Raw genomic sequence first — 22,918 nt, 5'->3', positions numbered from 1 at the left:
CTCTAAAAAAGAAGAATTAAGTAATATGGCTAACAGTACCTAACTTCAAGACTTATTGTAAAGGTTCAGAAATTCAGACAGTATGGTATTGGTAAGAGGCTAGACAAGTAGATCAACAGAACAGAATACAGAGTCCAGAATAGACCATCACATATATATTCAATTGTTTTTCAAAAGGTGTACATCAAATTCAGTGGAGAAAAGACAATCTTAGCAATAAATACTATTAGAACAATTAGATATGCATATTAAAAACTTCATACATGGCACCATTATTCAAAATGTATCATAAACTAAAATATAAGGCCAAAACTTTAAAATTTGCATAAGGAAAAAGGTAGATATTAGTGTGACTTTGGATTAGAGAAATATTTGCTAGATAAGCACCAAAAGCATGATTCGTACAAGGAAAAAAAATGATCAATTAAATTTCATCAAAATGACGTGTGCACTCTGAAAGACCCTGTGGGGAGAACGAAAAGACAAGTCCAGGCTGGAGCACGTATTTGCATATCTCACCTCTGATGGACTCATACACAGGATCTACAAAAATCTCTGGGGAGTGGACTCCTCACGGCCCTCAGGAGTCAAAGGGATGCTGTGCTTAGGGCAGAAATGGAAGATGCCTCCCACCCTGTCATTCATGTCCCCTGAGCAGTGGTGCTCAAAGTCCCATACCAATGCCCCTTCCTGAGTCCACAGTCCCTTCTCTCCCCACATCTACAATGCCAGGCCAGGCCCTAGGGACAGGCCCCTCCTCCAGGGCACAGGGAGGGACAGTTGGTCTCAGGCTCTGGGTTCCCAGCTTCATACACATCCCTTCAAGGCCCACCGGGCCTGTCTCACAGGATATAGTGAGGTTGGCATTTCCTGGACATGCTGTCTGGGTCTATTCCCAAGCTGCAGCCAGAGAAATGGAGGGATGTTTGTCAGGCCAGTTATCCTGTTCTGCTGGGTCTCATGGGGCCCTTCCCACAGAGCCTGGGTCTAAACACACAGTACAGAGGCCACAGGGTGGCCAGCCTACAACCTGTGAAATGTATTGGGGATCACACAAGGGCTGTCTCCAGACAGCCAGGCGAAGCTTTGCTAGTTTCTCGGTACCTCATTTCTTTCCATTTCTTTTTTTCTTTTTATTTTTGAGACAGGGTCTTGCTCTGTTGCCCAGGCTGCAGTGTAATGGCGTGAGCTCGGCTCACTACAGTCTCCACTCTCTCACCTCCAGACTTAAGCCATTCTCCCACCTCAGCCCCACCAGTAGCTGGAACTATAGGCGCGTGCCACCACGCCTGGCTAATTTTTTGTTTTAGTAGAAATGGGCTTTGAACATGTTGTCTAGGCTGGTCTTGAACTTCTGGACTCAGGCAACCCACTCTCCTCGGCCTCCCAAAATCCTGGGATTACAGGTGTGAGCCACTGCACCTGGCTGTTACTTCATTTCTTGCCAATTACCTTACCCTCATGAAAAACCCCCTTCATTCAAAATCAGTAAGAGGAGAAAGATGGTAAAAGAGTCAATGGAAAGAAAACAGGATATAACTTCTGTCCATGTAACTTCTTTATGTCCCATTGGAAAGAGAAGCCTAAAGGGGTTCATTAATTTCTATTGCTCTGAGGTCCCGAGGATGGCATCACACAGTGCAATAACTACCAGCAGGGGCCATGCTTGATCTCAGCAGATGTCAGTGAGGACATACCCGGGATCTTCTGGGGTCATGGACATGGACTTACAGCAGAACTGAGTAAACAGGGATGCACAGGCACACACACACACACACACACATACATACACATGCACATGTGTACACACAGGGACACACACAGTCCTGGGCTGCACAGATGAGCCCCTCCCCGTCCACTCTGACTCCACAAGGCTCCCCTGACCCCGCTAGTCACCTGGCCTGTTGTCAGTGGTGTCCTTTGTGTCGCACCTTGGCACAGGCTCAGGACCTGGGATTGCCAGATACTGAGAGGAGATGAGATGGAAAGAAGGATGAGGGACAAGGGAAGAAGGGAGAGAGGGAGGGAGGGATGTGGGGAAGGAGGGAGGGAAGAAAGGAAGGGAGGGCTGCCGGAGACCGGCCACCACGGGACAGTAGGCACAGGTGACAGCAGACCCTCTCAGGGATGCTTTGTACAGACTGTCATGAATGAGCAATGTCACTGGAACTCCAACTTTTCCTCCCTTCCCAGCCCTCTGGGGTTCCCTGTCAGGCGCAGTTTGAATTACAGTAAATTATTGGATGGTCTTAACCCCGGCGTCTGCCTGAGAGTGGGAAGCTGCAGTGCAGTGTGGCCTCACAGTTGTGTGGGAACCTTGACCTTTCTGGTCCTTGGCCCTGCTGCGGCCTTTGGGATGGGGAGGCTGTGAGAGGCTGGTCAGGGGTCTGGGCTGTGTCACCCTCATTTCCCATCCACCCCAATGTGCCCAGGGTTTCCTGCAGAGAGCTCTGGGCAACTCAAAAACAGGCAGGTCATGACAACAAAGACTATATTGTGCTTTAATCAAAATAAGTGGGGGCTTTGAGGCCAAGGAAAGGGTCCTTTTCCCCAAGAAGAGGCTTTCTTAGGCATTGCTGAATCCATGCTGGAAGCTCTGGTCCCACCTTGGAGCCTCCTGCGGTGAGTAGTGCCAAGTTTCCTGACTTTTTCTGACCACAAAATGCAGCTGCCAAGAATGGCAGATGAGGGATCCAGCCTCCTGGACTCTCATTTTCTTAGTTTTCTTCAGTCCTGTGTCCTGGAGAAGATTGTGGACCCTGGAAGCAGGGCCCCAGTGCCATCTGCTTGGGCCTCAGGACTCCACCCCATTGCTGGTCTGGTGGTGGCCACCTATCCTGCAGGAGCCTGGCCATTTCTGCTTCCTTGAATGGATGAGGTTGGTGGCTGGTTCACCTGTTTCTGCCCTACCCTCACCAAGGTAGCCAGTGGTAGTTTGAGCTTGGTAACATCATCAGCTTGGCCTTGCCAGGGACACATAAGACCCAGGTATGTACGCAGTGCTCCAAGGGGGCTTGCTCTGCCTTAAGCCAAATACTAGTTCTGGCCAGGGCCACAGGGGACTCTGTCTCCTGTGTATCTTGGCTGCTGCTGGGGGTCCCAAGGCACCCCTGGTGCCCCTTCCCTTTCAGGGCTCAGGTTGAGTCTGGGCTAGGGCCCTCTGGGTCTGGGAATTGTGCGTTGAGGGGGGGATTCTGCTGTACAGGTTGGGACCGTGGATACAGGGCATGCTGCTGGCTGGCCTGAGCAGGGGGAATGCCATGCTGACCCTTCCCTCCAGTGGCCTCCAAGTGTCCAGCTTCCCCTTCAGGAATGACTTTCCATGTCTAAGGAGCTATCTGGGGCTTTGGGGCAGCTTGCCAGGTGCTGCCCTGGCTCCTTCTGGGCCATGCTGCTCACTGTCTGCCAAGGGTGATCGATCAGATATAGGTACCACATGCAGGAAAGTTGTCCCTGGCCCTACCTCTGGGCTATCAGGGGTCTGGGCAGGGTCTTGTATTGGGGGCTGGGCCAGTCCTGTGGTCTTAGAGGTATCCAGGGCAGATATGGAAGTGACAGGGGCCTAGCATTTCTGCTCCAAGCTGTACTGTGAAAACCACAGGCCTCTGAGGTCCAGGTCCATGGGGAGCTTAGAGAGGGAGTTCCAGTGTAGGAATCACCAAGCACCCTGTGGTCTATCCTGAGCTGGGGATGGGCTGGCCACACTCTTGAGTCCCCAGGGCCCCCAGAGAGCAGCCTGCTGTCCTGGACTCTGCAGAAGCTCCCTCATGCCTCTGGGCTTTGGCCTTGCATATAGCCTAACTAGGTGAGGGTGAGGGAGGATGAGACTCCCATTTCAGGAGGGCTACACCCATGGGCTGCTGGAGCTGGGCTGTGGGCCAGGGAGAACCAGCCAGTCCGCTTGGGGAGGGTCTCAATGCTGGGGGATATCTGCAGAGACCTGAGTGCTGGGGGTACTTGCTCAGGTTTGGCTGAAAGGAAAGCAGATTTGGTCAGCTTCTCCATTGAGAACATCTTGCTTTTGCCAGGCTGGACCCCCCAGACTTGGGTCCCTGCAGTCCTCAGGGTACCTGTGTGGTCCTCCCCCTGGTCTAATGCTGAGGACACTTCTGCAGGCTGCTGCTCCCAGAGTGAGATGTGTGTGTAGCCTAGAGTGGGGAAGCTGTTAGGGAACCTGAAGTCACTCCAGGGACAGCCCCCAGGGTTCGGGCTGACTCAGGCTTCCTGCCTCACACCCTTGCCCCAGGGCTGCTTAGCCTGGGCTTTAGTCTTGATTCAGAGCTCAGATGGATGGGGCCCCTTTGCCACCCAGTATGGGGGCTTATCTCCACAGTGGGTGAGACACCCTCCACTCCTCTGGGGGATCTCCATGCCAGGGCTGGACTGTTCCCACACTCAGCTGAGCTCTCAATTCTGGCTCTGGGCCAGAGTTTCACATATGCCCTCTCCCTAAATCCTCTTAGGGTCTCTGACACTGATTTTAGGCCTTGGAGGGTGCTCAGGAGTGAAGGCCCTGCTGCTCTCCAGGGCTGCTGGTACTCACAGGTGTGGTTGTGGGCTTGCACAGAAGGATCTGACCCCTCCAGTGTCCTTCTGGGGCTTTCAGGAGTGAGAGCAGGAGGCTACAGGGGAGGGGCTTGGAAGAGTCTTGCTCACATCTCATTGTCTCTGAGGCATGTTCAGTAAACCCAAGGTCAGCTTTTGCCCTAGGCTCAGTCAGCCTGTTTTCAGAAACTTCTTAGAGGAGGAGGGAGAGGAAGGGCTGGAGGAAGGACCAGGGAACAGGGCTGGTGAGGTCTAGGCACTTCCCACTATTTACTGCCCCACAGGGTGATGCAGTAGGAAACTTGGTTCTGAAGCCCGCCTGGGTGTGGTCACAGTGCATGCTTCTCAGTTTCCCCATGGAGGCCTCAGGGCGCCTCATCACCATGTCCTCCTCCAGGGCCCAGGCCTAGGACAGCGTGTCCTGAAGGAACTCCTGCAGGCCAAACAGGAATAGCTTCAGGGGGTGTTCCAGGAACAGGGTGACTATCAGGCTGGGAAGGGTCTGTGGGAGAGTCAGTTTCTGCACCTTGTTCCCACTCCAGGCACCTTCCACTGGGCGGTGCTGGATCCTACTGTGGCTGCCCCAGGGGTCCAGATGTTCACAGAAAACCACAGCTGGAGGAAGGCCTGGGCAGGGAGGTGCTCACCACACTCCTGCCTTTCATCTAGGTTGTGTCAGGAGTGGGTTTGGTACCTGAGTCCACTCCCTGCCCAGTCAACCAGGCCTGGTCTGGCCCTCCCTCCGGGCTGGAGCAGAGAGCCATGAGGACAGTGTGGATGCTGGTCTTAGGTCATCACACACCAGAAGCCAGGGATCTGTCCTGCATGCTCCTTCTGGGCACCATTGGTGGATAGGATCCAAGGTCTGTCCTGCATGCTCCTTCTGGGCACCATTGGCCACCCAGGAACTTAATTCTGTATGCTGTGAAGGCCATGTATACCATAGTTGTCACCACGCACTCACCTTCCAGGAGGTAGACATCCCAGAGTGTCAGGATGAGCATGAAGGAAGTCTGCGGGAACAGCAGGTATGGGAGGACCTGGCCTTTCCAGCCTCGGGGCTGGTGGCTTGAGCAGGGCCCACTGTAGCCTCAGTCTGGACTTCCTGAGGCTCCCTCTGCTTGGGAAGAGACCCACCCTAGCTTCCATAAGGCTGGGTCAGACAAAGTTTGGCAGCTCTTCATGGGGATGGACTCATCTCAGCAGAAATGTGGCTCCCAGAATAAGGGATTTCCTTAGGGCTTGTGGTTTCCCTGGCTCCTCTGGCTCCTCCAAGATGGGTCCTGGCCCAGTCCGCCCAGAAATCCCTGGTTTCTGGTGTGTCCTGCAGGCTTGTGTGCCCTGCAGAGACCTGCCTGTGCCTCCTGTGGGGTGGGGGTGAGCTGGGTCCTCCTGGGGAAGTCAGAGCCCTGGGCTGGGGGAGCTGAGCACTGTAGGGAAAGAAGATACCTGGCTTGGGGTCTCCCTATGCATCCTTATCCCATCGATGAAGCACCATAGAAACCAGTTTAAGGTGGAAAGCTGGATGCACAACCCTTCCTGGTCCTGATAGAAGGAGTGTTCAGGGCCCCCTGGGCTTCTGTGAAAACCTCTGTACTCCAGGGCCCACTGCAGACCCTTCCCCAAGAGGCAGAACAGTGGTGGCTGGGGCTTCCGCCAACACCTCCCCACGGCGTGGGCCCCCGGTGGACGTACTTCCCTTAGCCCTGGCTCAGCCTGGTCCCAGTGCCTCTGTCCCCTCCAGGTAAGGAAAAGGAGGCCGAACTTTGAATCCATTGAAAACCAGGTCAAGCCCTGACTGGAAGTTGGCCTCTCACCAGCCCCAGGCTTCTGCTGTCCCTCTAACCCCATGGGACCCAGGGCCTCTGGGGAAAAGCTGAGGGACTGTCCACTCACCATGTGCTTCATAAGCTCTTGGAGCACTTTTAGCAAAACTTGCTCTTGATGGGCTTGGAGACTCTGGAAGTTAGAACATCTTGGGATGTAGACTCCTGAGAGGCTCCTGGAGCCCCAAGGAATCAGAGCCTACTCCTGAGATGTGGAGCCATCAGGCTGGGTAGTGGCAGTTGGGCAGCGGCGGTTGGGCAGCAGCTGTTGGGCAGTGGCTGTTGGGCAGCGGCAGTTGGGCAGTGGCAGTTGGGCAGTGGCAGTTGGGCAGTGGCAGTTGGGCAGTGGTGGTTGGGCAGTGGTAGTTGCTTCTAGACCCTTTCACTCTCCCATCCAGTGACCCCATCATGTGGTCTTGGCCAGGAGAGGAGGGGTGGTGGGAATGTCCCCTGGGGCCTGGCTGGAGGCACTGCTTAGCAGCTTCCTGGGCCATGGTTTCAGAAGGGCAGGCCTGCCTTAAAAGCAGTGAGGACAGGTGGGAGCTGGTGGGGTGACCAGGGGTGCTGGAGGATGTGTGGCCTTCTCCTGGATGTGGGGTCAGGGCAGGGGACACAGGACAGAGAGAAGCTGTCATCTGGGCTTGGTCTAGCCATGGGCAGGGAGGGTGGTTGGGAGGGTGGCCAGCTGGGAGGTTGAAGGACCAGCAGGGTGATGAGTCCCCTGCATAAGGTCAGGGCCAGAGGGCTGTGGCACCAGGATGCAGAAGGTGGTCACAGGGCAGCTGTGATCCCATTTGCTGATGGGGACAAGAGGCATCTGACTTGGGGTGTGGGGTCCCTGACCAGTCACAGGCTCCTGTGGGACTCTCAGCAGGGGATATCTTGGAGGCTCAAAATGAGTAGGAGATAGAAGGTGCCTTGTCTGTAAGTCACAATTACCCAGTCAGTGTGGCCATCCCCTGTCCTGGCTGTGTGATGCCTCGTGGGTAGCTGTCCATGGTGGGCTAATGTCACATGGGAGGACTGTGTCACCTGAGAGGACAGAGTTCACCTGGGAGAGTACCATGCTTGGCAAGCCTCTCATTGGCCAGCAGCTGGGCCAGCACCCAGATGTCTCCTCATTCTGGAACATGAGCAAGATAGTGGCTCATGCCATGATATGGCTCATGCCCCTGCAGTAGCCTACCTCCAGCAAGAGCCAAAGGCATAATGGAAAGGCTTCACCAAGGCTGACGTCACCTTGGAGGGTCAAGGTCACTTGAGATGGCTAATGTCATCTGAGCACACTATGTCACCAAGAGGGCAGAGGTTACCTGGAAAGGCAAAAGTCTCCTGGAAGAGCTGAGGTCACCTGAGAAAACAGGTCACTTGGAAGGGAAGAGGTCACTTGGGAGACGTAATATCCTCTGGGAGGACTAATGTCACCTGAGAGGGCAGAGATCATCTAGGAAAGTAGAGGTCCCCTGGAAGACCTGAGTTCACCAGGGAGGGCAGAGATAACCAGGGAGAACTAATGCCACTTAGGAGGGCTGAGGTCACCTGAAAAGACTGAAGTCATCTGGAAAGGCAGAGGTCACCTGGGACAGCTGAGGTAACCTAGGAGGGCACAGGTCACTTGAGAGGGGAGAGCTAATGTCACCCAGGAGGGCAGAAGTCACCTGAGAAGGCAGAGGTCACCGGGGAGGCCTGCCACAGGTCCCAGGGAATTTAGGGTGCAGCTTGCGTGCCCCTCTCCTGACACTGTGCTTCACTTGAGCCAGTCATGGACATCGCAGTTGACAAGGAGCTACTGAAGCGACTCCTACTTCCTCCAAACTCATGTGTGGCCAGAAAGGGCATGGGTGAAGGCCGTTAAGACCACCCTGACCCCCAACTGCAGACGCTAAGCTGGGGAGGCCACTGTGCCGGGCTCAGGGCAACACCCTTGAACTGAATCCCCATGAAGGCTGGTTGTGGGTGCTGACCACTGCACATAGGGGCCTGGGATGGCTCACAGGCTGCTGGGCACAGAAAGACAGCTAGGTCCAGACCCTGCATGGGCAGCCCATGGAGTCTGCTCAGCAGCTCTTCCTGCCAGGAAAGGTCTAGAAAGTGGGGGCTGGAGAGTGGGAGCAGCCATCTCAGTAAATCCTTCCCTGTCTGCTGTGCTGTTCAGGGTTCAGGTGAAGGGGAACTGTGATTCCAAAGCCTTATTAAGAAGATGGCTTCTTCAGGATCCAAACTCACTTTATGACAAAAGAAATGTCCATCAGGCACTTCACCAACTTGTAAAATAATTCTGAGAGGAACAATCTGCAACAATGCAAAGCTTGTGGGGATTGAAGTGGGAAAGGAAAATAAAACTCAGGACTCCAATTCACTATGCCAAAAGGAAGAAAATTAAGCTGAAAGCTGAGTCACGCAAGAAACCGTCTTTCCTTTTGTTCCTCAGGAGATAGGTACAGATAGAAGGTTAAATAGCTCCTTAGGTAGCTAGTCTTATATTCACCTTATGTAAAGGGCCAATTACTGAGTGTGAGATGAATACATAATTGACTGTTTTCCTACCTGCCCCTTTTCTCTTGCAACATGTGGATAACCACACCCTCTTTCCCCTCCAGCCCACTTCTCTCCTTTATATATTGAAGCCCTCACAATCATCTTTGAGAAAGGCACATATACCTGTTTCCTGGGTGTGTCTTTAACCTCGGCAAAATGAAAACTCTAAATGGATTGAGACCTATCTTACATACTTTTTCGTTTACAAGTTGGCAACCAATGGAAGAGACTCTGAGTGAAGGTGGCCTTGACCTTTGACAAATCTATTAGTGCTTGGTACCAGTTTGAACTATCTTTATTTTTATTTTGTTTGTTTTAATTTTGACTCACTCTGTCACCCAGGCTGAAGTGCAGTGGCACGATCACTGCTCACTGTAGCCTCTGTCAGGCCTCTGAGCTCAAGCTAAGCCATCATGTCCCCAGTAACCTGCACATATACAGCCAGATGGCCTGAAGCAACTGAAGATCCACAGAAGTGAAAACAGCCTTAACTGATGACATTCCACCATTGTGATTTGTTTCTGCCCCACCCTAACTGATCAATGTTCTTTATAATCTCCCCCACTCTTAAGAAGTTTCTTTGTAATTCTCCCCACCCTTGAGAAGGTACTTTGTGAGATCCACCCCCTGCCCCAAAACATTGCTCTTATCTCCACCGCCTATCCCCAAACCTATAAGAACTCATGATAACCCCACCCCTTTGCTGACTCTCTTTTCAGACTCAGCCCGCCTGCACCTAGGTGAAATAAACAGCCATACTGTTCACACAAGCCTGTTTGGTGATCTCTTCACACAGACACGTGAAACAGCCTCCACGTCCGGTCTCAGGTGATCTTTCCACCTCAGCTTCCCAAGCAGCTGGGACTACAGGCTTGTGCCACCACACTTGGCTAATTTTTGTAATTTTCATAGAGACAGGGTTTTGCCTTGTTGCCAAGGCTGGTCTTGAACTCCTGGGCTCAAGCAATACTCTTGCCTTGCAAGGCCTCCCAAAGTGCAGGGATTACAGGTGTGAACCACCATGTCTGGCCTTGAGCTATCTTTATTGTTCAAACTGTTACAATAGGTAATCAGTCAGACATAAACAGGACAGGAGAGGGGACCTGGACCAGGAATGTCAGGCAACCATCAGATGATGGTCATGAGGTTGTTAAACTGCCTTTTGAAAATAATTGGTTGCAGCTGGTGCCAGGGAAAGGCAGCCTCCCAACAGAAACACCTCAAGTTGGTAATCAGCAGCTTCCCAATAAGATGTCAGGAGCTGGGCTAGTGGACTTAAGCATGTGCACTAACAGGCAAAATGGCAGAGTTGAACCAGTATATAACCTTTCTCCAGAAACACTCAGTTGCTAAGGGAAGAATGCCTTAAGTGAGCATGTGTACAATTTTGGTAAATACAATGTGCATGTTGCCGCTTCCAAGTGCTGGCAGGCCACCGTGCACGTGGACAGCCCACCCCAAGGGAAGAATCAAGGGAGAAGGGATGCAAAACCCCCTGCTCCAAGAGGCATGCCAATGTCTAAAATCCCAAGTCAAAGATCAAACCATGAACCTGATCTCTCCAGTCACCCACTCGGCCCTCTTTCAAGCGGACTTTGCTTTCTTCAGTTCCTGCTCTAAAGCTTTTTAATAAACTTTCACTGTTGGCTCTAAAACTTGCCTCAATCTTTCACTCTGCCTTACGCCCCTCAGTCGAATTCTTTCTTCTGAGAAGGCAAGAATTGAGATTGCTGCAGACCCGTATGGATTTGCTGCCAGTAACAAAACCAATAGGACAATTTGCTGAGGCCTGGGAGGTACCATTTCCACAGAATCCCTGATTTCTCAAAGTGTTGTTGAGATCTAAGGTTTGTTTTGCTGTATAACTCCTTTTCCGGAGTTTTACTTGCATCCAACAAAGAAGATGAGTTTTTCTGGATCCATGATAATGGAAAGCAGGCAACTCCTTTCTGGAGTTTCAGCTTGCTTCCAACAGGGAAGATGAGTTTTGAGTTTTTTCCTGCTTCTAGGATGATAGAGAGCAGTCTTTGACCTGGGCCGTATTCCTACATAAGTAGCTGAAATGGGGTTTGTCTTGGAAATTCTCCTTAATGACTGACTAAAAGTTAAAATTAACTACCAGCTGGTCTTGATTTCTCCTTACCATTAGAGTGCTCAGTAATCTTACAAATTGTGCGATCATTTGTTTTGCTTAACTTTTTTTGGTTATTTATTTGTTTGGTTCTGTTTTTGTTGTTTTAGTCTTTTTTCCATTGGGTTTGACCACTCCACTTGACTTGGTCAAATCTGAAGGAAAATTCTAAATTATGGGGAAAAAGACCTCTGAATTGGCTAAATTCCTGAAGCTGGAAAAAAAAAAAAAAGAAAAGAAAAGAAAAATCAGCCATCAAAACAAGAAAGATTTCAATTACCTGAAGGGCTTTATTTACATAGCAAAACGACCCTTTGCTAGCCAAGCCAAACTGAAAGAGCAATAGTGGTTGCCCCATGCTGTAGTTCAGTAGCTAAGGTTCTGCCCTTTTTCCACCATAGCAGCCTGGGTTGGTTTCCTAAATAAAGTCCTTTCTGGTTTGACATTTGTATTACATTTGAAATATTAGAAGTTTGTCCCACCTAAACCATGGTAATGTAATCAAAATGCAGGTTAGTTGCTTGTTGCTTGCAGAGTCCAATTAACAAAAGTGAAGTCTGTTATAAAGAAAGTAATTTATTTCCAAAACTAGCTTAGGGGAAGAAATGCAGGTGTCCTCCATATGACTTCACTTTTAAAAGGCAGGGGAGGAAGTGAGCAAGGGTGGTGGCCGGGGGTCCATGCTAGCTCTTGTGCCTTATCTACTGGGCAATCAGCATGTGACTGCTGGCACCTTCATGGGCAGGCTGTTATCTCTTGAGACAACCCCCTAAAGAGTGAGAGTTCCACAGTGGGCATGTTTGGTTTGTAAATCAACTGTTAATTCTCAGGTTGACGTTCCAGTTTGAGCATGTAGTTAGATGAACTTGCACTATAGGGAGAGTCCGGTAATGAGGAGGTAAAAGGCTATATTTGTATTCCTAAAAGCCTAAGTAGGAAGTGGGGAACTGAAGGAACAAGAAAAGGAGGGAGAAAAAAAATAATTGATGTCTCAGGAAAATGGGTGTACTAGGTTACAATAATGAGATTTTAAAGGATTTTTAAAACTCAGTGGTTAAAAGTCAGCTTGATTAAATGCTAATATCATATATAAGGTGTCAAAATTTGGCATGAGGGTTATAAAGTTATAAACATAACTCAAAAGATAATTATCTTTGTGTAATTTTTTTGATAAATAAGTCATTTATCCTGAGTTATTGGCAAAAAATTCATTTATTTAACCTTAAGCTTCTTACTTAGGTAAACACCTGAAATTCACAGGCTATATAAATGATTAACAGAAAAATACCTTTAAATGATGATTATTACAGTTTTCATAAGTAATCTAGGTAAACTATTAAAATAAGTTAATTAGGTAAATGTAATGGAAGAAATGCTTCTAAATAAACATAATATAATTTAGAATCTAAAGTTACATTACATGACAGGCATTAAATGTCTGGGTTATTCACAATTAAAAAAATTATAGAAAAATATTTTGCTAAGAACGTGTTCTTATTTAAAGGAAAATAATTTTGTTGAATTCAAAGGTTATTTAAAGGTTATGAAACAAGATAAAAGGAACCACTAAATAAGAGAGATATAAAGAAAGTTAAAAATCTGAAGAGATATTTTTGGTAAGAAAGGTTAAAAGGAAAATTTTATATGAGAAAAAAATCTTGCATGGTAAATGTTTGTTCTAAAATAAAATGGCTGGGTGCAAATGGCTCATGCATGTAATCCTAGCACTTTGTAAGGCTGAGGCGAGCAGATTGCTTGAGCCTGGGAGTTCCAGAGCAGCCTGGGCAACATGGTAAAACCCTGTCTACACAAAATACACAGAAAATTAACTGAATATGCTGGTGTACATCTATAGTCCCAACTACCCGGGAGGTTGAAATGGGAGGATTGCTTGAGCCTGGGTGGGTCAAGGCTGCAGTGAGCCGTGATCATGCCACTACACCCCAGCCTGGGTGACAGAGAGAGACCTTTTCTCAAGGAAACAACAGCAGCAACAACAACAACAACAAAGAAATCTTAAAAAAAAGAAAAAGAAGATAAAATGACTGGTTATTTAGGAAAGAAGGATGTTTAGGATAACACAGGAAGTCTAGACATGTCATAAGTGGCTTGTGTAGGTCATAGTAAGGTTTGTAAAAAGGGACTTTATGAGAAAAGAATTTATTTGATCAAGTTGGCTATAATTAAAAGGAAATTAGTCTTTCTAGAGATTGTGCTTTGATATTAAAAATATGCTAATCCACTCAAGAATGGGCTAGAAGAACAAAGTTTTCTTAAGATATTAATTTACTCTAAATTTACCCCAGATTTCAACTTTTACTGAATCTCACTGTTTTCACCTTTCTCTCCCCTTCAAGAAGTCCTGAGATAATAGCTCTCTCCAACTTTCTTGTCAGCTTCTACAATTTTTTTCCTCAGGTTCTAACTGCTACTGTGACATGATGCTAAAAGTGTTTTATCTTAAAGGTCTAAAGGAAATATTTTCTTCCAATATAGCGGTCTGTGCTCTTGGCTTGAAGTTGTTTTATGAAACTGAAAATTTTCACTTATGTCCCAAGACACACCCTTCCTATATCTAACTCATTCAAGTACCATTTTCATTAATTTTGACTTGAAGGCTATCTAAATGGACTTTCCATAGGGAAAAGCAATCACTGCAGAAGGTCTTTTATTTATTTTTTGCCTTTTGGCAACTGGCCTAACAAACAGATTTTATATTTTATTGAAACAATTCCTATGTCATTGTTATTAAGTTTTTTATTTGCTTAGGAAAACTGAGATTTAAAAAATTAAAGGTATTAGCATTCCATATAATGTTCTGTATTGCTTTTAAAGTCCTTGTTCTGTTGAGTTACAGGGCTTTGTCTCCTGCATCTGAGAAGGACACCAAGTCCTGCTAAATCTTAAACACTGAAAGCTTCTAAAACCTTATCTTCAGAACCAGGAGAAGATGATAATCAAAAGAAACTGCACTCATGAGACGCAGCGCCAGAAATTGAAACTATTTTACCCCTCAAAGTCCAGCGGCTATTGTGGAAGAGGTGGGTGCCTGAGATTGTAAGGGACTATTTTGAAAGATAAAATTGGTTCAGAGTTTCTCTATAAACATTAGTATCAAAGCCTCACTGATGTGAGACTAGCCTCTGAGCCCCTGTGTCAGACTAGCAAGGTTTTCTTGGAGTATTAACCCACTTTTTCATTAAAAAATTGTAAAATGTTATAAAAAGGTTTGTGGAAATTATATATTATGGTCAAGATGATTAAAATTTAATAGATTTGTTTGTAAGATTTGAGAGACAGATTTCACTGGCCTCGTGCTATCTTTATTAGGGCTGATTGTTTGGGAAATTAAGTCTCCTCTCTCAAAGAGTAATGGTTTTGCCTTTTGCGTATTTTTTTTTTTTTTTGAAATCTTTGAGTTACCACTTTGGCTAAATGAATGACTTATTTTACAATGACCAATGACCTATGATCCTATTTTGTGATATCAGGTGTTTTAAAGTTTTGATATTTGACTTTTTCAAAATTAAATTCTAAATTCAGTCCTTTTGACTTCATTAATTTTTTTGATATTAGGTCCCCTTAAGTCCAAAAGACACATATTTGGCTTATTTGGTATAACACAATCATTAGATATTAATTTTATATTTGACAATATTTACTGTATAATTTTATTATACCAAATAAGTACAACCTAATAATCTATACTTATAATTTATGTTTATAGATTTAACCTGTAATTTTATTATACCAAAGAAGTATAACCTAATTTTGTGGGATGTGCCCATTCCTCTGAATTCCTCCATCTCCCCTGGGACCTGTGTTGAAGGTCATCTCAGTAGCTTCTAGGTTTTAGTGATAATGAATAAAGCAGTGAATGTGACATGTAGGTTTTAGTTGGACATAAATTTTCAAGTCAGCTAGGTCAGTGTCTATGACACTTATGGTCATGTGGTACAAGTACATTTAGCTTTGTGAGCAATTTCCCAACTGTCTTCCAAGGAGGCTGTACCATTTTGCATTCAGCAATAGCAGCATTTTGCAGCAGCAATGGACAGAGTTCTGCGGCTCTACCTCCTCCATGGTGTTTGCTGTTGTCATTGTTGCCTGTGAAGTCTGAGCCCCTCTCATGGGTCTCTACCCCAGGTACTTGTGGGTTATGGAGAGAACTTTTCACCATGCAGCATGATTTTGTTTGCTACTGCTTGTTTCCTCAGTAGCCACCTGGATTCTGGACCCACATGCCCCAGCTTGGCCCATGGTTTGGAGCTCAGTAGATGCTCTGTGATGCTGATTGCTCCCTGGCCAGGAGATCCCTTGGGGGACTGTGTCACCTCGTATCTTGGACTCCTGCATGGAATGCCCCTATTCCTCTGAATTCCTCCATCTCCCCTGGGACCCTCCATCCCCCTTAGGTCTTACCTGACTCTGTAGCGCTCCTAAAACATGACATGGTGTCTGAAGGTGCAGTTCATGTCCAGGTCAATCGGTTTATTTTCACTGAGGACATCTTGCCCTGCTCCTTTATTTTCTTTAGGGCAGGGCTGAGGAAGGAACCAACCTCAGAACAGACAAAAGGCTCACTATTACAAACAGCAATCATAAAACTTTCAGCACTTCTGGAAGGAAAGGAGTTGTTTTTTTTTTTTTTTTTTTGTTTGTTTGTTTGTTTGTTTTTCCAGAAATATCCTTCTTTACCTTATTTCCAAAGCCATGGAGGGTCACCAGAGCCCAGTTCACTTGTGGTTCCCATGCCATCGTCTGTGCCTAGGATATGGGACTGACCATCACCCAAGCTTGACTTTTCCTCTAGCTAGAGACCTGGGCTCCTGACATGGCTTGGTCTGTTTGTTCTGCTCTAGCTGAGTGTGGAAGGACCATACCTGGTACTTCCTTGGGTTTTCAGCCTTCACCTTCTTGATGTCCAGCAGGAATGACCATGCCTGACTGCACATCTGCAGGGGGGTTCCCTTGTAGGCCAGCTGAGACATCTATGGACAGAAGAACTCTTTGGTGAGAAGGGACACAGGGTGACTCTGGGAAGGATCAAAACCTGAGGATTCTGGAAATCTTCCAGAATCCCCAACTTTTGGCTCCATGGTTCATCTGGAGAGGTTGTGCCTATCTAGGACCCGGCCTCCTCTCCCAAGGTTAAAGAGTGGGTGAGCGCTCAGGGTTGTGAATTCTGATCTGGACCTATTTCTTCAAGACATCAGGAGGTGTCCCTAACCCTCATTTAGGGATGGCCCAGGCCCTGGCATCAGATTCTCTCCCAGCAGAGTGACTCTGTTAAAGATGGGAAGAAAAGCCTGGGGATCAGGCCTGCTGTCCTCTGGGTGATAACAGCATGCTGCCTGCTCTCTGAGAGACAGGCAGGGCCAGCCAACAGTAATGGATTCTTATCACCCCAACTCTGTGGAGAGTGGTCACGGGGGCCCTCACTCTCCGTGTCACCTTCCTGCTGTTCCTATATTTATTCCAGCTGTTAAACATTGTTAGCCATTTATCTGTGTGTCTGATCTCCTGATGTTTATTCTGTAAAACAAGATGATGGAGTTAGTAGACCTGCCATGCTTCCTGGAGTGGCCCTTTGATGCTGGGTCTTGTGCTCAGGGTTCCTGATGGGACAGAACTGGAATGACCCAGAAAAGGGAAGACTCTGGGGTTGTGATACTCTGACCGAGTGGGCGCCAGTGGCCTGGCCTTGTGACCTCAGGACACACATCCTTCAGGCTATAGACATTCTGGGCTTTGGTCAGGTCTCAGCCTCCAGGTGGGATCCTGGCACAAGTGAGCAGCAGCCCCTGAGCCACTATTGTGGTTCTCAGTGCTGGGCAGGGACAGAGTCTTGAGGTCAGGTCCAGCAGGAACCATGGGTCCTCCCAGTGGTGGCATGTCACTCCCACTCACCACCACCCATACCTACAGGCCACCCCCTCTGCCTCACTGACCATCAGCCAGGTCTCTTATTTATAGACCAGCTTCTCATGCATCAGGAACAATCTCTTACTTTTGTCTCCAGGGCACTGATGCAGACAGCTGTGTCTCACTGCAAAGCAACTGCGGGCGAGTGAGCCCCAGGGAAGGACCAGCCCCACCCTCATCTACCCCAGGTATCAGTCCAGGAGGCCACATAGGGAAGGGAAGAGGGTCTTTCTATGGGCTCACCCTCAGGAGGGCCTAGGACTCGGGAGCAGAGAGAGCACAAGGCCAGGCAGGGGCTGCTGGGGGCCCAGTGGGTGTCAGGCTGCCTAATGGGGCTGCCCCTCGTGGGCTGGAGGCAGCATACTCTGCATGGGCTGAGAAAGTCCAGTCCTCAGACGGGACAGTACTGCCCAGGGTGGGTGGCTGGGCCCTGCCATTAGTCTGCCACTGCAGGCTCCAAGGGACAGTAGGGGAGCTGGGGAGGAGTTCCGACCCTGGGATGGAGGTTGGGCCGAGCCAAGGATATATGTCCTGCTTCCGAGGAACTTTTCTAAAAATAAAACCCATCCCTGAGACAAGATTGGTTGCTGAGAACAAGCCCTAGCCCTGGCATAAACAGGCTTTAAAGCAACTGGCCATAAACAGGATTTCTGCAGCAATGTGACATGCTTGTGATGGCTATCACGCACACTGCTAGAAGTTTTTGGTTTATTGGAGCAGGGCAAGGAAAACCCGGCCTGCCCAGAGCGGAAAACTGCTCAAACCACAAGCAACAGCAGGAACGGCCTGTGCCTTAACAACATGCTTTTGCTGCAGACATCAGGGCCTGTTTCTCTGCTCCTTGCTAAGCATGCTTTGTTTCCCATAAGGAATGCTTTTAGCTCATCTATAATCTATAGAAGCAATGCTTATCACTGGCTTATTGTCAATAAATATGTGGGTCAAACTCCATTCGTGGCTCTCAGCTCTGAAGGCTGTCAGCCCCCGATTCCCACTCTACACTCTATTTCTGTGTCTGTGTCTTTAATCCCTCTAGCGCCACTGGGTTAGGGTCTCCACGACCGAGCTGGTCTCAGCAATTGGTTGGGAGGACAGAAGACTGACTCGCTGTGGAATCTCGAGCTGACTGATGACCTTGTAGATGTAAACATCTTCATCTCCTGTGTCCACTGGTGCCCTGGATCAGCAACCTGCAAGGCAGAGGGAGAGAGGGTGCGGGGGGCCAAAATGAAAGTTGTCGGGTATGGGGGTGTGGGTGGCCCCTCCTTGCCCAGCATCCTGAGGGACTCCAGGACCATCGGATCAGGGAACAGAGGGAGAGGTGAGACCCCGCCTCCCCGGAGGGAGCAGCCTGACCTGTGTCTGCTTATGCTTGACAATGATGTCCCTTTACTCCTGGGTGAGCAGATATCCATGTCTTTGTCCATATCCATCCTATAAGACAAAATACTCCCAAAATTACATGGCACCTGAGAGCTTCAGAGAACACCCTGTACGTCTGCTCCCAGATGCCATCCGGGTGAGTCTCATTTCACCAACACCCCCAGGAAAATGGGACCAAGCGAAATGGCCCCACCTCTGCTAGGATTTCTGGAGTCCCTGTGCCTGACCAGAGGCGGGCTCTTTCCTGAGGACTTTAAAACAAGGGGACCTAGACAGCGAGGCTTGTTGTCCCTAAATGCCCCGAAATGGGCACATACCCCACAGCAGGATGAACTGCATCTGCCTGCTCAGGGTGAAAGGCCATGGTGACTATAATGGACACCTGGAGGCAGACTAGGGCCAGGAACCAGAAATCTCTATATGATCAACCTCCTGCGATTGTTCAGAGACCATGAAGATGCACAGTTTTCTGTAGGAAGGAAGAAATCTCATGAGTGTTCTGTTCCACTTAAATCTTTACTCACTGTGGCCAGTGAGGCCATTTGGAGAATAACACTAGTCAAGCAGGAGGATGTTTGGTTCGGAGAAAGCTTGATCTATTGTCTCCAAAGCAGCCTCTGTGCTTGTGGAAAACAGTTCTTTGGTGGAGGGAGGGCAGATTCCACAGTCCTGAGCTGTCGATATAGGAAGAGGCTTTGTTTTCCCAGGTCACCGGGGAACAAGTGAACTCTTGGGGACGGGTTCTGGAGAACACCCAGAGGGGCCATCTCTCCTGGGAATACCTGAGACAAAGGGAAGGTGATACCTCTAGAGGACAGGTCAGAGAGAGGGCCTTGCAGGTAAAACCCCTGTCCCCAAGCCCCAGACAACAGGAGGAATGACTGCACCTTCTGGCCAGACCTCCAGGCTTTCTTCATTTTTCACAACTATTTGGGGGCAGAGGGCTCCCAGCTCTGCTCCCAAGCTGGAAAACCCCAGTGTCTGGTGAGACCTACAGCGACCATCTGAGCCCACACCTAGAGTCTGAATCGATAAGATCCCTGCCTCTGGGGACCTTTGTCTTGCACAGACTTGGACTGAGGGATGCTTCTAACCCCACCCACAGGGCCCCCATTCCTGTGGCTCTTCCAGGGCCAGGTTCTACCCCGACTAGGGTACAGAATCCTTGGCAGATTTTGTATGTAAGGCAGGAAGGCTGCAGAGGCCAGGAGCTGAGTCCAGGACAGCACAAGGTAGGGCTGAGATCACAGTCCAGAGTTACATCTGGGTCCCTGGGTCAGTTACCTCCCCTCTGACCTCAGGCATCTCATCTGTCAAATGGGTACATTAGCACCCATTCCACAAAGTCAGTGTGAAGGTGAATGAGATGGCTGCAATACATGGTCAGTGAAAAAAAGGCACCTGGTGGGAGCTCAGTGACATTACCCTCCACAGCGCCCCAGAGGCCAGTGCTGTCATCTGGTGGCATCTGTCCCCAAGTTAACAGGAAGGGGAGAGAGCAGGTCACACTGATCCGAGAATGATCAGTCAGCTGTGCTGAGATGTGTCTCTCACTTCGAAAAGGGTCCTGCACACAGAGACACTCACAGACACCACTGTGTGTCTCCAGCTGCTCCACAACTCAGAGGCAGGCAGATGTTCAGCAACGGTGATGTCTGGGGTTACAGCATCCACCAGAATGGGGCCCTGCCTGGGTCAGCAAGGCCCAGGTCCAGCATCCTCTACCCCTTGAACTGTCAACATGTATGCATTCAATGTGTTTGTGTGTGAATGTGAATGAGTATGTGTATGTTGTGAACACATGTGTGCATGAGTGTGTCTCTTCTTGGGCTGATCTTGGCTGCTCCACCCCATGTGCACCCAGGTCCTCATCAGTGTCACCCCCAAGGGCTGTGGCCAGCATCAGAGTATCCATGGGTGCTCCCTAATCTCTGCCTTCTCCACCCGAGGCAGTTCTGGGGATGCAGACAGAGGAAGGGCAGAGGGCAGAGGGCTTGCCCCTTCCTCATAGGGACTCAGCTTGTGTGTAAAATTTTAGGCCTGCCTGCTCAGCAGGGCAGGATTCAGCACACCTTCTCATGTCCTCCTCTGAGAAGCCTTCTGGGCTACTGTGTCCAGTCCCCCTTTATAGATGGAGGGAAGAAGGCTCCAAGGAAATATCTCCTGCCTGAGGTCACACAGTGGCAGGTGACCAGGCACCACTGACCAGTTCCCCTGCCTAACTGGACCTGAGGAAGGAGGAAATTCAGGAGGCAGGTGGGTGGAATCACCTCTTGGATGTCAGCTTCCGTCCACCAGGTGTCAGGTGACCCCTTCTTGTCTGTTTTCTTTACCTCTGCTATCCCCCTTGGTCATTGAAATTGAACTGGGGTGGGGACATGTTGGGAACCTATACCTGCAGCCCTTCCATCCCCTCAGAAACCTTCCCATGGGCCCAAAAATGCCCCCCCACTGGCCTTCTGTTTTCTGTGTTTAACTTTTAACCTCACCCAGGCATGGGGCCATAGTTGCTTGGAGACCCCATCAGATGTAAGTCCATTAGGGCACATCCCTGCTTAGGGGTCACCACCAGTGCCCCATCCCAATGGGATGCTCCAGTGGCTAAGAAACCCCATTGCTCCCACACAGCCATGTGGAAACAACCTCATGTCCATTGAGAGATGAAAGGAAACGGGGTCTATTCTCACAGTGGAATATTATTCAACCATGCAAAAGAAGGAAATCCTGCCGTCTGCAACATGGATGAACCTGGAGGACGCTGTGCTGAGACAAGCCAGTCACAAAAAGACATACACTGCATAATTCCACTCAGATAAAGTACCTAAAATAGTTAAACCCATAGAAGCAGAATGTAGAATGGGGGTTACCGGGAAGTGAGAAGAGAGACATGAGGAGTTGCTTTTCAGCTTATGTAAAATTTCGGGTATGGAAGATGATTAAATTCTAGAGATTCAATGCATAACATCCTACCTATAGTAAACAATACCATAGTATACATTAAAAAATTATGCTAACATTAAGATATATGTATATGTACCTGTGTGTGTATACAGTGTAGCTTTTTTTTGTTGTTGTTGTTACTGAACAGTACTCCATTGTATGGATGCACCACAGTTTGTTACACATTCACCTGTTAAAGGGCATTTAGTTTGCTTCTAGGTTTTGCCTATTATGACTGGAGCTTTTATAACAGTTTGTGTACAGGTGTCTGTGTAGATATAAGCTTTTATGTCTTTAGGAGAAATACCAGGGCTGAGACTGCTGGTTCCTGTGGTAAGTATATGTGTAACCCTACAAGAAACAAACTGCTTTCCAGTGCAGCTGTGCCATTTTGCCTTCCTGGCAGCGGTGTGTTAGAGTCCTGTTGCTCCACATCCTCGTCAGCAATAGTGCTGTGGGTTTTATTTTAGACATTCTAATGGGCGTGTAGTGGGATCTCACTGTGGTTTCGATTTGCAGTCCCCTGGTGAGTCACAGTATTGGGTATCTTGTCTGGGCTGCTCTGCCTGCTGCGTGTCCTCATTGCTGAAGTTTGTGTCTGAGTCTTCGTCTCATTTCCGAAACTGGTTTTGTGTTCCTGTTTTTGAATTGGATTGATTGTTTTAATTGGGTTGGCTTGAGCGTTCTTAAGTGTTCTGAATATGAGTCCTTGTCAGACGTGTGATTTTTAAAATATTTTCTTCAAATCTACAGCTCATCTTTTCATTCACTTAACAATGTATTTTGCAGAACAAAAGTTATAATTTTGATGAAGTACAACTTATTGATTTTTTTTGCCTTTTGATGTACTTTGCTTTCAGTGTCACATCTATGAACTCTTTGCCTAACTAGATTGGTAAAATTTTTTCTCCTATGTTTTAATCTAAGCATTATATATATTTATATTTTATGCCTAGATCTATGATCCATTTTGAGTTAATATTGTAACTAATGTAATTTATTACATGTAAATTAGGAGGTTTATATCAAGATTCATTATTCGGGATAAGACTGTCCAACTGTTGACTGGGTGTGGTGGCTCACACCTGTAATCCCAGCACTTTGGGAGGCTGAGGCGGATGGATCACGAGGTCAGGAGTTCAAGACCAGCCTGGCCAAGATGATGAAATCCCGTCTCTACTAAAAATCCAAAAAAATTAGCCTGGCATGGTGGTAGGCGCCTGTAATCTCAGCTACTTGGAAGACTGAAGCATAGAATTGTTTGAACCCAGGAGGTGGAGGTTGCAGTGAACTGAGATGGCCACTGCACTCCAGCCTGGACGGCAGAGCAAAACAAAAACAAAACCAAAAACAAAAAAAGACTGTCCAATTGTTTTAACACTGTTGAAAAGACCTTCCTTTCTCTGTTGAATTACTGTTGTTCCTTTGTCGGTAATTAGCCATTATTATCGACAATTGTGTGGGTTTATTCCTGAGCTTCCCAATGTCTTCCATAGATCTATGTGTCTATCTCCTCTCCAATATCACCTTGTCTCGGTGAGTTTTGTTGGAACAGCACTTTGTAAGGGTAATCTGCAAGGGGCGTGAGGGGCTCTATGATGGGATATACCTGGCCAAGTGGGCAAGGAAG

At 48.2% G+C, this 22,918-nt stretch overlaps 2 long non-coding RNA genes across 11 annotated transcripts; one reads left to right on the top strand and one right to left on the bottom strand.

Moving 5' to 3' along the window:
- Nucleotides 1-2,475: 2,475 nt before the first annotated feature.
- On the bottom strand, nt 2,476-6,628 carry LOC108528419 (uncharacterized). 2 transcript variants are annotated; one of them, XR_001885132.1, is made up of 3 exons: nt 6,442-6,628; nt 5,510-5,558; nt 2,476-4,978 (listed from the first exon to the last, which is right to left on the bottom strand). It is a non-coding gene; the product is annotated as an uncharacterized LOC108528419 (long non-coding RNA). The 2 variants fall into 2 exon arrangements; XR_001885133.1 differs by lacking the exon at nt 5,510-5,558.
- Nucleotides 5,987-22,412, top strand: LOC108528420 (uncharacterized). Of its 9 annotated transcripts, none has more exons than XR_001885142.1 (6): nt 6,730-6,907; nt 13,898-14,081; nt 17,063-17,153; nt 18,002-18,177; nt 19,454-20,604; nt 20,977-22,412. It is a non-coding gene; the product is annotated as an uncharacterized LOC108528420 (long non-coding RNA). The 9 variants fall into 9 exon arrangements; XR_001885135.1 differs by having other exon boundaries at nt 19,056-20,604; XR_001885141.1 differs by having other exon boundaries at nt 18,002-19,580; nt 20,467-20,604.
- Nucleotides 22,413-22,918: the final 506 nt, after the last annotated feature.

The sequence above is a fragment of the Rhinopithecus bieti genome, unplaced genomic scaffold, assembly GCF_001698545.2.
Source record: "Rhinopithecus bieti isolate Rb0 unplaced genomic scaffold, ASM169854v2 scaffold_5150, whole genome shotgun sequence".
Classification (NCBI taxonomy): Eukaryota; Metazoa; Chordata; class Mammalia; order Primates; family Cercopithecidae; genus Rhinopithecus; species Rhinopithecus bieti.
The sequence above is the reverse complement of the archived record's forward strand: the minus strand, read 5'-3'. Positions and strand labels throughout refer to the sequence as shown.